We start from the raw sequence: 12763 nt of genomic DNA, 5'->3' as shown, positions 1-12763 counted from the left end.
GGGCGGACCAGGGCCGCGGAGTTTAGCCCAACTCTGGGAGCGGAAGCTGCTCAGTGGCTTTGCGCGAGTGGCGCCCCCACCGCCGTAGTTTGAGGTATCCTTCCACGCCTATCTCTTCAAGTTTGAGGTATCCTTCCACGCCTATCTCTTCCACAAAGCCTCACCACCGCACATCAGCCCCGAAGTGAAACCAACCTAGCTGCCTCTGAGTGGCTTGAATTTTTGTACTTCTCTCGGTTTTTCCTCAAAGCGGCATGTGTGAAAAGTGCCAGGACTACTTGCTCAAGATGTAGCCCTTTTAAGTCCCCGGAAAACTTGGGAGAAGGAAGGTCTAGCCATTTACTCTTCTCAAGCAGGCGAGAGCAAACAGGCAGTTTGGTGACTTAAGCCTGTCTCAAAGGTTTTTTTTTTTTTCTTTTTTCTTTAACTTAAAACTTGAGAAGTTGCCAGAAAACCAGACTTTCTCCCAACACAGCGTTTCTCCATCTTCTGATAATTACCCCTTCACATTATGGGAGCCTTCGGCAGCCCTTATGCTCCCCAGGATTCCTTCTAGCTTCCTGTGAGCTCTTCTTTCTGAACCCCGCAAAATTCATCCTGTTTCCTCCGTTAGACTGTCAGCTCCCTGGGGTTGAAATCGCTGCGTAATTCATCTTTTTTCCCCCACGGCACCTGGCACTCTGAGCATTTGCTATCCTAAGAAGTTGATTTTATAAATGGCACCCAGTGTTCTTAACACCCTGTCTTAGCTTCTAGTGGCTTTTGCGTATTATATCCTTGCTCCTGTGACAACTCTTTGAAGCATATAGGAAACTTGAGTTTTCCCAAACTCAACTCTTAACCCCAGTCCAGCCCATTGTATACCTTGGAAGAGTTTGGTGGGAATAGGGCTGAAGGTCCCTGGCACCCTACCCCCCGCCCCCCCCTTTTTTTTTTCCTTCAGGCCCCCAGGTCCTCCCTCCGCCCTGCGAGTGTTTGCGCCTGCGCTCTAAGGCCAGACCCTGGCTGCCATGTGGTTGCTAACTCCAGGAAGTCCAGTTCGTGGGGTCCACCGTGTCCTGCCCGCCCTCAGCATTGTTTCTGACGCTGCGGGTCCTCGCAGGCCCATCTCTTCTACAAAGCTTCGCTAGAGATGGCCTCCGACCCTTGCTGGTGACTGGTATTCAGCACTCATCACTGTTTTAGATCCTCTCACCCTTGGGTGCCCAGCTCTCTACGGAAGCCTGGCTACTGCGTGCCGTCCTGCCCCCACACCAAACGCTGAAACAAACCATCCTGCCCGAGAACGGCTTGCATTTTATACCTTTAACATTTACTCTCCTTTTCCTTGCAGTGGGCGGGTGAACAGCGACGAGTCTCCTCTCCCGTTGCATCCCTTTTAAGTCCTGGGAAAACTTGAGGAAAGGTCTAACCTGAAAAGCAGTATCTGGAGACCATTTATTCTCTTCCAGTGAGAAGGGACTCTCCCAGCTGGAAAATCAGTTCCGTGACTTAAGACTGTCTCAAGGTGTGTATAAGTTTTAAAAATTAAGACTTGATAAGTTCCCGGAGAACCCTTTCTCCCAGCACAGTGTTGTTCATCTTCTGATAATTAACCCCATCATTTGCCCATTTGGTAGGATGGCAGGTGAGAAGTGGGGGGAGAGATAGCACACACACCGGAAAGACAGCGGCCACTGGCAGCCCTTATGCCCCACCCCCATCCTTTCTATCTTCCCGAACTGCTGTCATTTTTCTGAAGTCTGCAGAAGCCAACCTAACAGTTTGTTTTTCTTCTACTAGACAGCTCTCTGGGGTTGGAATAGATGTGTAATTCATCTTTGTTTCCCAAGGCACCCGGCACTCTGTGTTTGCTATCGCAAGCACTTGATTTTCTAAATGACACCTAATGTTCCCAACAGCCTGTCTTTGCTTCCAGTTGCTTTCACAAATTATATCCTTGCTCCTTGTGACAGCTCTTTGAGACAATAGGAAACCTCCCTTTCGGACTCCTCTCTCACCCCAGCCCTGCCCATTTTATGCTCTGGTTTTTGTTTCTTGACATCTCTTTCCTGTGGGCAGAGGAGGAAAATATGACGCTATCTCCCTTTCCTGAGGTGGGGGGGAAGCTTGTCCTTACCCATAACGTTGTCTGACAGCTCTTCACTTTCAGGAGGCCCGTAGGTAGGAGTCCTCTGACGAGGTTGCTCTCGTTGTTCCCATTCTTCTCCTTCCCTGGCCTCCTGTTCCACATGGAAGGGGAGTGGGATCCGAGAGGTTCGGGACTGAGCCCCAGGGATTCGGCTCAGGCCTATGCCCCGAGGTCGGCTTCTGTGCTCCATCCTGACTGCTAGACAAACAGTCACGAAGCCTCAGTGAATTCTAGGCCCTAGGCTGGGCCTCTAAGTTTGAGAACTGGGAGAGGAGGCTTGGGGAGAATGTTATTTCCTGACACCTCTGTTCTAGGCTGAGCTGAGGTGCCCCAGTTGGCAGCTGGGGCTGCCCACCAAGTGGGCCCAGTGACCCTCCTGCCCACTGGAGAGAGTGGCCAGGTCGGCCAGCTCTCAGGCACAAACTCCCCTTAGCTCTCCTGGAACTCCTTGGCAGCCAACATTCTGGGTGGCAGTTGCTCTGAGTCCTTCTGGCCAATGATCTCTCCTGAGCTCCTGCCTCGGGTAGGCAGACATTGTGTTGTCACAGTGGCAGTCACAAAGGAGCTGGAGGTGGGGGCCCTGCCCCCAGGGCACTGATCATCTTGCTGGAGTCAGCTGTCTATATTAATAATGCAAAATTATCAGGCACGGGGGATGGTTCTATATATAGGATGACTCTCAGAAATACCTGAGGAGCTTAAACACGTTCAGGTGTACCGACCAAGCCCTAGAAATGATTATTATTTTTTTAAAAGATTTTATTTATTTATTTGACAGAGAGTGAGAGAGCGCAGGCAGGTAGAGCAGGAGAGGGAGAAGCAGGCTCCCCACTGAGCAGAGAGCCTGATGTGGGGCTTGATCCCAGGATGCTGGGATCATGACCCAAGCTGAAGGCAGTCGCTTAACCAACTGAGCCACACAGGCACCCTAGAAGTGATTATTTAAGAGGTCCTTTGGAGGGGGGTCCCGGGCAGCTATGGGTTCACAAATGGTGTAACCGATGGAGGGTAAGAGCACAGATTGTGGAGTCAGCCGTGTCTAGGTTCCAGTCTGAACTCAGCCACCTATTGGCCTTGTGGTCTTGGGAAACCATATTTAACCTCTCTGAGCCTGAGTTGCATCTGCAGATGGGAGGCATTAATACCTTCCCTATGCTGTAAAACGGATAAGATACAAGTTTCATGGTATAAATGTAAAACCCGAGTTGGACTATGGGCCAGTCTTAGGACTCACTTGTGAAGCATATGACAGGAGAAATGCTTTGTGACTTCAGAGGTTTGGTCATAAAAAGGATAGTTTCTGTCTTGCATTTAGACTATTCATGCTGGGGGAAGACTTTCTGTCCAAACTTTTATTTTTTTCAAGGAAAATTCATAAAAAATGTAATTTAAAACTTTTAAATGTGTAATTCAGTGGTTGTTAGCATAGTTATCATGCTGTGCTTTGTGCTTACCAGTATTTAATTCCAGAACATTTCCATCACCCCCCAAAAGAAATTTTATGCTCTTAGTGGTTGATTCCTCCTTTCCCTCTAGCCCCTGGCAATGACTAATCTGCTTCCTCTCTCCATAGATTTGCTATTTTGGACATTTCATCTTCATATAAATGGAATCTTACAATGTGTGACCCTTTGTGTCTGGTTTCTCTCATTTAAGTATAGTGCTTTCAAGGCTCATCTGTGTTGTAGCATGTACTGGTACTAAATTCCTTTTTTATTGTGGTAAAATACCATAATCCCATTTATTGTGGTAACATACTATAATCCCATTTTAACCATTTTTAAGTGTATAGTTTAATGACATTAAGCTCATTCACATTGTTATGCACTCATCACCACAATTTTTTCATCTTCCCAAATTGAAACCATACCCATTAAACTATAACTCTCCATTCTCTCCTTCCCTGAGCCCCTGGAAACCACCATTCTACTTTTCATCTCAGAATCTGACTACTGCTGGCACCTTATAAAGTAGAATCACATATTTGTCTTTTTGTGTGTGGCTTCTTTCATTTAAGCATAATGGTTTCCATGTTGTAGCATGCATTGATACTTCATTCCTTTCTATGGCTGAATACGATTCCATTGTATGGATGTACTAATTTTTTTTACCCATTCATAAATTGATGGGTTTTTAGGTTGTTTATCCTGTTATTAATTAATTATTTCATTCATTCCTTTATGTATTTTAATCTCCATACCCAATGTGGGGGCATGAACCCATGACTCCAAGATCAAGGGTTGCGTGCTCTACTGACTGAGCCAGCCAGGTGTCCTGGTCATTTATACTTTGAGATTATTATGACATAATGGTGCTATGAACATTCTCATGTGAAGTTTTTTTGTTTTTTTGAAGGTTTTCTTTAGTATAAGATATTGTTAATTTATTTATTTAGAGTACAAGTGGGGGGAGAGACATAGGGAGAGGAAGAGAGAGAATCTCAAGAACACTCTGCACCAAGCATGGATCCCGACTTAGGGCTCGATCCCACAACCCTGAGATCATGACCTGAGTCGAAATCAAGAGTCAGTGCTCAACCAGATGAGCCAGCCAGGTGTCCCTCGTGCAAGTTTTTATGGGAACATGTGCTTTCAGCACTCTTGGGTGTATATCTAAGACTGAAATTGCTGGGCTATATGGTAATTCTATGATAAGCTTTTAAAAATACTGCCACAGTGTTTTCCAAAGCAGCTGTATGATTTTACATTCATAGCAGCAATATGTGATGGGTCTGGTTTCTCTACATCGTATTCAACAGCTGGTAGTTTACATTATTTGTCCTAGTGGATGTGAGAAGTATCTCATGTTGGTTTTTATTGGCTCTTACCAAATCACTAATGATGTCGAACAACTTTTCTCATGCTTATTGGTGGTTTGTTTATTGTCTTTGGAGAAAGTCTATGAAAATCTCTTGCTGCCTTTGTTCTCCTCAAGGATTTTGATGGATTCCTGTCTCACATTGAGGTCTTTCATCGATTTTGAGTCTATTTTTGTGTATGGTGTAAGGAAATGGTCCAGTTTAATTCTTCTGCATGTGGATGTCCAGTTATCCCAACACCATTTGTTGAAGAGACTGTCTTTTTCACATTGTACATTCTTTCCTACTTTATCGAAGATTAGTTGACCATAGAGTTGAGGGTCCATTTCTGGGCTCTCTCTTCTGTTCCATTGATCTATGTGTCTGTTTTTGTGCCAGTACCATATTGTCTTGATGATTACAGCTTTGTAATAGAGCTTGAAGTCCAGAATTGTGATGCCACCAACTTTGGTTTTCTTTTTCAACATTACTGTGGCTATTCGGGGTCTTTTCTAGTTCCATATAAATTTTAGGATTATTTGTTACATTTCTTTGAAAAAAATTGATGGTATTTTGGTAGAGAAACGTGTAGATTGCTTTAGGTTGCATAGACATTTTCACGATATTTGTTCTTCCAATCCATGAGCATGGAACATTTTTCCATTTCTTTGTGTCTTCCTCAATTTCTTTCATGAGTACTTTGTAGTTTTCTGAGTATAGGTTCTTTGCCCCTTTGGTTAGGTTTATTCCTAGGTATCTTATGGTTTTGAGTGTACTTGTAAATAGGATCAACTCCTTAATTTCTCTTTCTTCTGTCTTGCTGTTGGTGTATAGAAATGCAACTGATTTCTTTGCATTGATTTTACATCCTGACACCTTACTGAATTCCTGTATGAGTTCTAGCAGTTTTGGAGTGAAATATTTTGGGTTTTCCATATAAAGTATCATATCATCTGCAAAGAGTGAGAGTTTGACTTCTTCTTTGCCGATTTGGATGCCTTTAATTTCTTTTTGTTTTCTGATTGCTGAGGCTAGGACTTCTAGTACTATGTTGAATAGCAGTGGTGATAGTGGACATCCCTGCCATGTTCCTGACCTTAGGGGGAAAGCTCTCAGTTTTTACCCATTGAGAATGACATTCACTGTGGGTTTTTCATAGATGGCTTTGATGATATTGAGGTATGTACCCTCTATCCCTACACTTTGAAGAGTTTTGATCAAGAAAGGATGCTGTACTTTGTCAAATGCTTTTTCAGCATCTATTGAGAGTATCATATGGTTCTTGTTCTTTCTTTTTTTAATGTATTGTATCACATTGATTGATTTGTGGATGTTGAACCAACGTTGCAGCCCAGGAATAAATCCCACTTGGTTGTGGTGAATAATCCTCTTAATGTACTGTTGGATCCTATTGGCTAGTATTATGGTGAGAATTTTTGCATCTGTGTTCATCAAGGATATTGGCCTGTAATTCTCCTTTTTGATGGGGTCTTTGTCTGGTTTTGGGATCAAGGTAATGCTGGCCTCATAAAATGAGTTTGGAAGTTTTCCTTCCATTTCTATTTTTTGGAACAGTTTCAGGAGAATAGGAATTAATTCTTCTTTAAACGTTTGGTAGAATTCCCCTGGGAAGCCATCTGGCCCTGGGCTCTTGTTTTTTGGGAGATTTTTGATTACTACTTTAATTTCCTTACTGGTTATGGATCTGTTCAGGTTTTCTATTTCTTCCTGGTAGAGTTTTGGTAGTTTATACCTCTCCAGGAATGCATCCATTTCTTCCAGGTTGTCTAATTTGCTGGCAAATAGTTGCTTATAATATGTTCTTATAATTGTTTGTATTTCTTTGGTATTGGTTGTGATTTCTCCTCTTTCATTCATGATTTTATTAATTTGGGTCCTTTCTCTTTTCTTTTTGAGAAGTCTGGCTAGGGGTTTATCAATCTTATTAATTCTTTCAGAGAACTAGCTCCTGCTTTCATTGATCTGTTCTACTCTTCTTTTGGTTTCTATTTCATTGATTTCTGCTCTGATCTTTATCATTTCTCTTCTTCTGCTGGGTTTGGGCCTTATTTGCTGTTCTTTCTCTGACTCCTTCAGGTGTAGGGTTAGGTTGGTATTTGAGACCTTCTGTCTTGAGAAAGGCTTATATTGCTATATACTTTCCTCTTAGAATCCCCATTGCTGCATCCTAAAGATTTTGAACAGTTGTGTTTTCATTGTCACTTGTCCTTGAATTTTTTAATTATTCTTTAATTTCCTGGTTGACCCATTCATTCTTTAGTAGGATGCTCTTTAGAGTCCATGTATTTGAGTCCTTTCCAACTTTTCTTTTGTGCTTGAGTTTGAGTTTCAATGCATTGCGGTCAGAAAATATGCAGGGAATGATCCCAATCTTTTGGTACTGTTTGAGACCTTATTTGTGACCCGGGACATGATCTATTCTGTAGAATGTTCCATGTGCACTAGAGAAGAATGTGTAGTCTGTTGCTTTGGGATAGACTGTTCTGAATATATCTGTGATGTCCATCGGGTCCAGTGTGTCATTTAAAGCCTTTATTTCCCTGTTGATGTTTTGCTTAGATGATCTGTCCATTTCAGTGAGGGGAGTACTATTATTTTATTATTGTTGATGTGTTTCTTTGATTTTCTTATTAATTGGTTTATATAATTGGCTGCTCCCATGTTGGGTGCATAGATATTTAAAATTGTTAGCTCTTCTTGTTGGACAGACCCTTTAAGTATGATTCAGTGTCCTTCTTCATCTCTTATTATAGTCTTTGGCTTAAAATCTAATTGATCTGATATAAGGATTGCTACCTAGCTTTCTTTTGATGTCCATTAGCATGGCAAATTGTTTTCTACCCCTTCACTTTCAATTTGGAGGTGTCTTTGGGTCTAAAATGAGTCTCTTGCAAACAGTATATCTATGGGTCTTGTTTTTTTTAATCCATTCTGGTAACCTTTGTCTTTTGATTGGGGGCATGTATCCATTTACAATCAGAGTAACTATTAAATGATATGAATTTAGTGCCATTGTATTGCCTCTGAGGTGACTTTTACTGTATATTGTCTCTGTTCCTTTCTAGTCTGTTACTTTTAGGTTCTCTCTTTGCTTAGAGGACCCCTTTTAGTATTTCCCATAGGGCTGATTTGGTGTTTGCAAATTGTTTTAGTTTTTGTTTGTCCTGGAAGCTTTTATTTCTCCTTCTATTTTCAGTGACAGCGTAGCTGGATATAGTATTCTTGGCTACATATTTTTCTCGTTTAGTGCTCTGAATATATCATGCCAGTCCTTTCTGCCAGGTCTCTGTGGATAGGTCTGCTGCCAATCTAATATTTCTACTGTTGTAGTTTACAGACTTCTTGTCCCAAGCTGCCTTCAGGATTTTGTCTTTGTCTCTGAGACGTGTAAGTTTTACTATTAGATGATGGGGTGTTGCCCTATTTTTATTGATTTTGAGTGGGGTTCTCTGTGTCTCCTGGATTTTGATGCTTGTTCCATTCCCCAAATTAGGGGAGTTCTCTGCTGTAATTTGCTCCAGTGTACCTTCTGCCCCTTTCTCTCTTTCTTCTTCTGGGATCCCAATTACTCTAATACTGTTTCGTCTTATGGTATCACTTATCTCTTGAATTCTCCCCTCATGATCCAGTAGTTGTTTATCTCTCTTTTGTCAGCTTCTTTATTCTCCATCGTTTGGTCTTCTATGTCACTAATTCTCTGTTCTGCCTCATTTATCCCAGCAGTAGGAGCATCCATTTTTGATTGCACCTCATTAATAGCTTTCTTGATTTTGATTTGGTTAGATTTTAGTTCTTTTATTTCTCCAGAAAGGGATTCTCTAGTATCTTCTGTGCTTTTTTCAAGCCCAGTGAACATCTTTACAGTTGTCATTCTAACTCTGATTCTGACATCTTACTAACGTCCCTACTGATTAGGTCCCTAGCAGTCAGTACTGCCTCTTGTGTGTTTTTTTTTTTTTTGAGGTGAGTTTTTCTGTTTTGTCATTTTGTCCAGAGAAGAATAGATGAATGAGAGGACAAAGTGCTAAAAGGGTAAAAACGACCCCAGAAAAATATACACTAATGAAACTGGGAAAGACCTGAAAGCAGGGGGAGAAAAAAGGGAAAAAATTTATGGTTAGGCTGGTGAATAGAACAGAGTCACACAGTTGATTTTGGTTGTATTTTGGTCTGTTAGAAGAAACTGCCTCCCAAAATTTTAAAGAAAGGAAAACATATCTATATCTATATCTATCTATCTATATATATACATTCATACATACATATATATACATATGTGTGTATGTATACACACACACAGAGTAAGGATAAACATGATGAAGGGATAGACTATGACTATAAAGATGAGAATTAAAAATAATTTTAAAAAAGGAATTGATAAGATGAGCAGCTGGTTGAAAAAAGAAAAAGAAAAGGAGAAAGTGCAAGGCTGGAGACTAGAACAAAGCCATATGCTTTATTTAGGGTATATTTTGGTGTGTTAGAGGAAATCATATCCCAAAATTTTAAAGAAAGAGAAACTTATATGTATAAAAAAATAAGGTTAAATACAATGAAGGGGTAGAATATGAGTACAAAATGAAAATTAAAAAATATTTTTAAAAAGGTATTATTAAGATAAAATAGTTAAAATAGATTAAAATAGGAAAGAGGAAACATTTAAAAAAAAACAGAAAAAGTGAGATGGGGGAATCAGAGGGGGAGACAAATCATGACATACTATGGGCTCTGAGAAACAAACAGAGTTTTGAATGGGATGGGGGTGGGGGGATGGGTGAGTCTAGTGGTGGGTATTACGGAGGGCATGAATTGCATGGAGCACTGGGTGTGGTGCATAAACAATGAATTTTGGAACACTGGAAAGATATAAAATAAAATGAAAAAAAAAAAGATGTTCCAAAATAGCACTAATAACTGTAATTAACAACTGTTTTGTAAGTAGGAAAAAAGCAATTTTACCACTTCTGAGATTTTTGAGATGGACATTATTAGGAAATTAAAGAAAATGACCGAGTAATATTAAAAAAAAACCAAATTTAAAAAGTTTAACTTTGAAAGACTAATAAATCATGGGAAAAAAGCCGTGAATTCTTTGTGTTGCTTTCCCCTAGCTCTGGAGTTCTGCAGTTCTCATTGATCGGTAAACTTGGTCTTGGCTGGATGTTCTTGCTGATCTTCTGGGGGAGGGGCCTGTTGCAGTGATTCTCAAATGTCTTTGCCTGAGGCAGAACTGCACCGTCCTTGCCAGGGGCCAGGCTCAGTCACCCTCAGAGAAAAGCAGTCAATCCCTCCCGTCTCCCTGGTCTCCGGCTGCACTCTGTGCTCACTCGGCTGGTGACTGAGAGTTTCTTTCTCTGGCACGTGGCCCCTTTTGGAGTCTCCAAACCCAGCAGATTCCTGCAGTGCACTGGTGCGCTGCTCCCCTCAAAGGAGGAAGGAGGGGGTCTCTCCGGATCTGCTACTTGTGTGGTCCCTGCTCAAAGAACAGTGGCCCAAATGTGCCTTGGATCATGGTTCAAGGTAACCCCAAGCTGAGAGCCCCTTCTCAACTCCATCTTTGCAGTTGGCTTCCCCACTCCAATACCTGGGAGCTCTGCCACACTCAAGCACCTCCGGTCTTTCTGTGACCCTGAGGGTCCTGAGACCACACTGTCTAAATGAGTGTTCCCCCCCCTCCCCCCACATAGCCACTGGAGGGATGTCCCTCCGCAGAGCAAACTTCTAAAAGTTCTGATTTTGTGCCCTGCAGCTCTGTCATTTGCGAGGAGCCGACTGATGGAGGATCCCTCCCTCTGTAATCTGTCTTCCCAAATATCGCCTCTGATTCACTACTCTGCATGTCCTACCTTCTAGAATGTGGTCACTTTTCTGTTCCTAGAATTGTTGCTCTTCTTCTCTTTGATCTCCTGTTGAGTTTGTAGGTGTTCAGAATGGTTTGATAACTATCTAGCTGAATTCCTGGGACCAGAAGAAATTTAGGTCTCCTACTCCTCTGCCATCTTGCTCCTCCCCCATTCACTCATTTTTTAAAAAATATTATTTATTTGAGAGGGTGAGCGAGAGAGAGAGAGAGAGAGAGAGAGAGAGAGAATAGGGGGAGGGGCGGAGGGAGAGAGAGAAGCAGACTTCCTGCTGAGTGGGGATCCCTTCTCAGGACTCCATCCCAGGACCCTGGGATCATGACCTGAGCTGAAGGTAGACAATCAACCTAGCACCCCCCCCCAGGTGCCCCTGCTTTTCCTTTTATAACAATAAGGCCACTGTCTTTTGTGGGGTCCACATTTGTTTTCTAGAAACATAGGTTTTTCTGCATTTTCTGGCAGTTCAGTTTACATCTAATGCTGCCATTTTATTGTGCCATCTGGTAAGGACAGTTCCAGCCTCAGCCTCTAGACTTTACTTGTATGAGTTAGACTCTAGTTCCTGTGATCTTCAACCTATAGGAGACACAAGCGTTCTGAAACCTTTTATCATTTGCTTGAGGTAGCAACATTTTTCCCTCTCTCATTCTAGAAGTAATCCATGAAGTCATGAGGACGCTCAAATAGCTTGTGGAGAGACCCACGTGGAAAGAAACTGAGGCCTCCCATGAACTACCAGCACCACCTTGCAACCCTTGTGACTGCACCTTCTTGGAATCAGATCTTGCAGCTCCAAAAGATTCTGATGACAGCAGCCCCAAGTGACCTTTCGACTGCAGCTTTGTGCTATACCCTTGGGCAGAGCCACCCAGCTCAGCAGTTCCCAAATTTGTGACCCACACAAACAGTGAGTTTGATAAATGTTCATGACTGTTTAATTTTGCAGTTTTTTGAAATATAATTCACATACATCCAAAGATTTTTTATTTTTATACAATTGGTTCTGCTATCTTATTCCAGAATGTTTCTATTACCTTAAAATGATACCCCATACCTTTTAGCAGTCACTCTTAGTTCACTCTACTTTGTGTCACCTGACAACCATGAATCTACTATCTGACTCTAAGGGTTTGCCTGTTGTGGGCATTTGCTATAAATGGGATCATACAATATGTAGTCTTTTGGGAATGACTTCTTTCACATATATATTGTAACATTTTCAAGGTTCCTCCATGTTGCAGCATGAGTCAATCATTCATTTCTCTTTTTAAAAGATTTTGTTTTTAGAGCAGTTTTAGGTTTATAACAAAATTGAGAGGACGGTACAAAGATTGCCCATATACTGCCCACCCCCACATGTGCATAGCCTCCCCATTATCAAAATGACTCACCAGAAGGGTACATTTTTTACTGAGTATGAACCTAGACTGACACATCATGATCACCCTAAGTCCTTAGTTCACCTTAGGATTCATGCTTGGTGTAGTACATTCCATGGGTTTAGACAGATGAATAAGGACATATATCCATCATTATAATATCATACAGATTATTTTTGCTGCTCTAAAAATCCTCTGTGCTCTGCCTTCACTCTTTTTATGGGTGAGAATGTTCCATTGTAAAGCTCATTTTGTTTATCTATTCTTCAGCTGACAGACATTTACGTTGTTTCCACTTTTTGGCTATTATGAATAATGCTGCCTTGATGATTTGGGGAAAAGTTTTTGTGTGAACATATTTTTTAGTTGTCTTTTTTTTTTTAAAAAGATTTAACTTATTTACTTGACAGAGATCGCAAGTAGGCAGAGAGGCAGGCAGAGAGAGGTGGGGGAAGCAGGCTCCCCGCTGAGCAGAGAGCCCGATGCGGGGCTCGATCCCAGGATCCTGGGATCATGACCCGAGCCGAAGGCAGAGGCTCAACCCACTGAGCCACCCAGGCGCCCCAGGTTGTCT

Source organism: Martes martes (genome assembly GCF_963455335.1).
Source record: "Martes martes genome assembly, chromosome: X".
NCBI lineage: Eukaryota > Metazoa > Chordata > Mammalia > Carnivora > Mustelidae > Martes > Martes martes.
The sequence above is the reverse complement of the archived record's forward strand: the minus strand, read 5'-3'. Positions refer to the sequence as shown.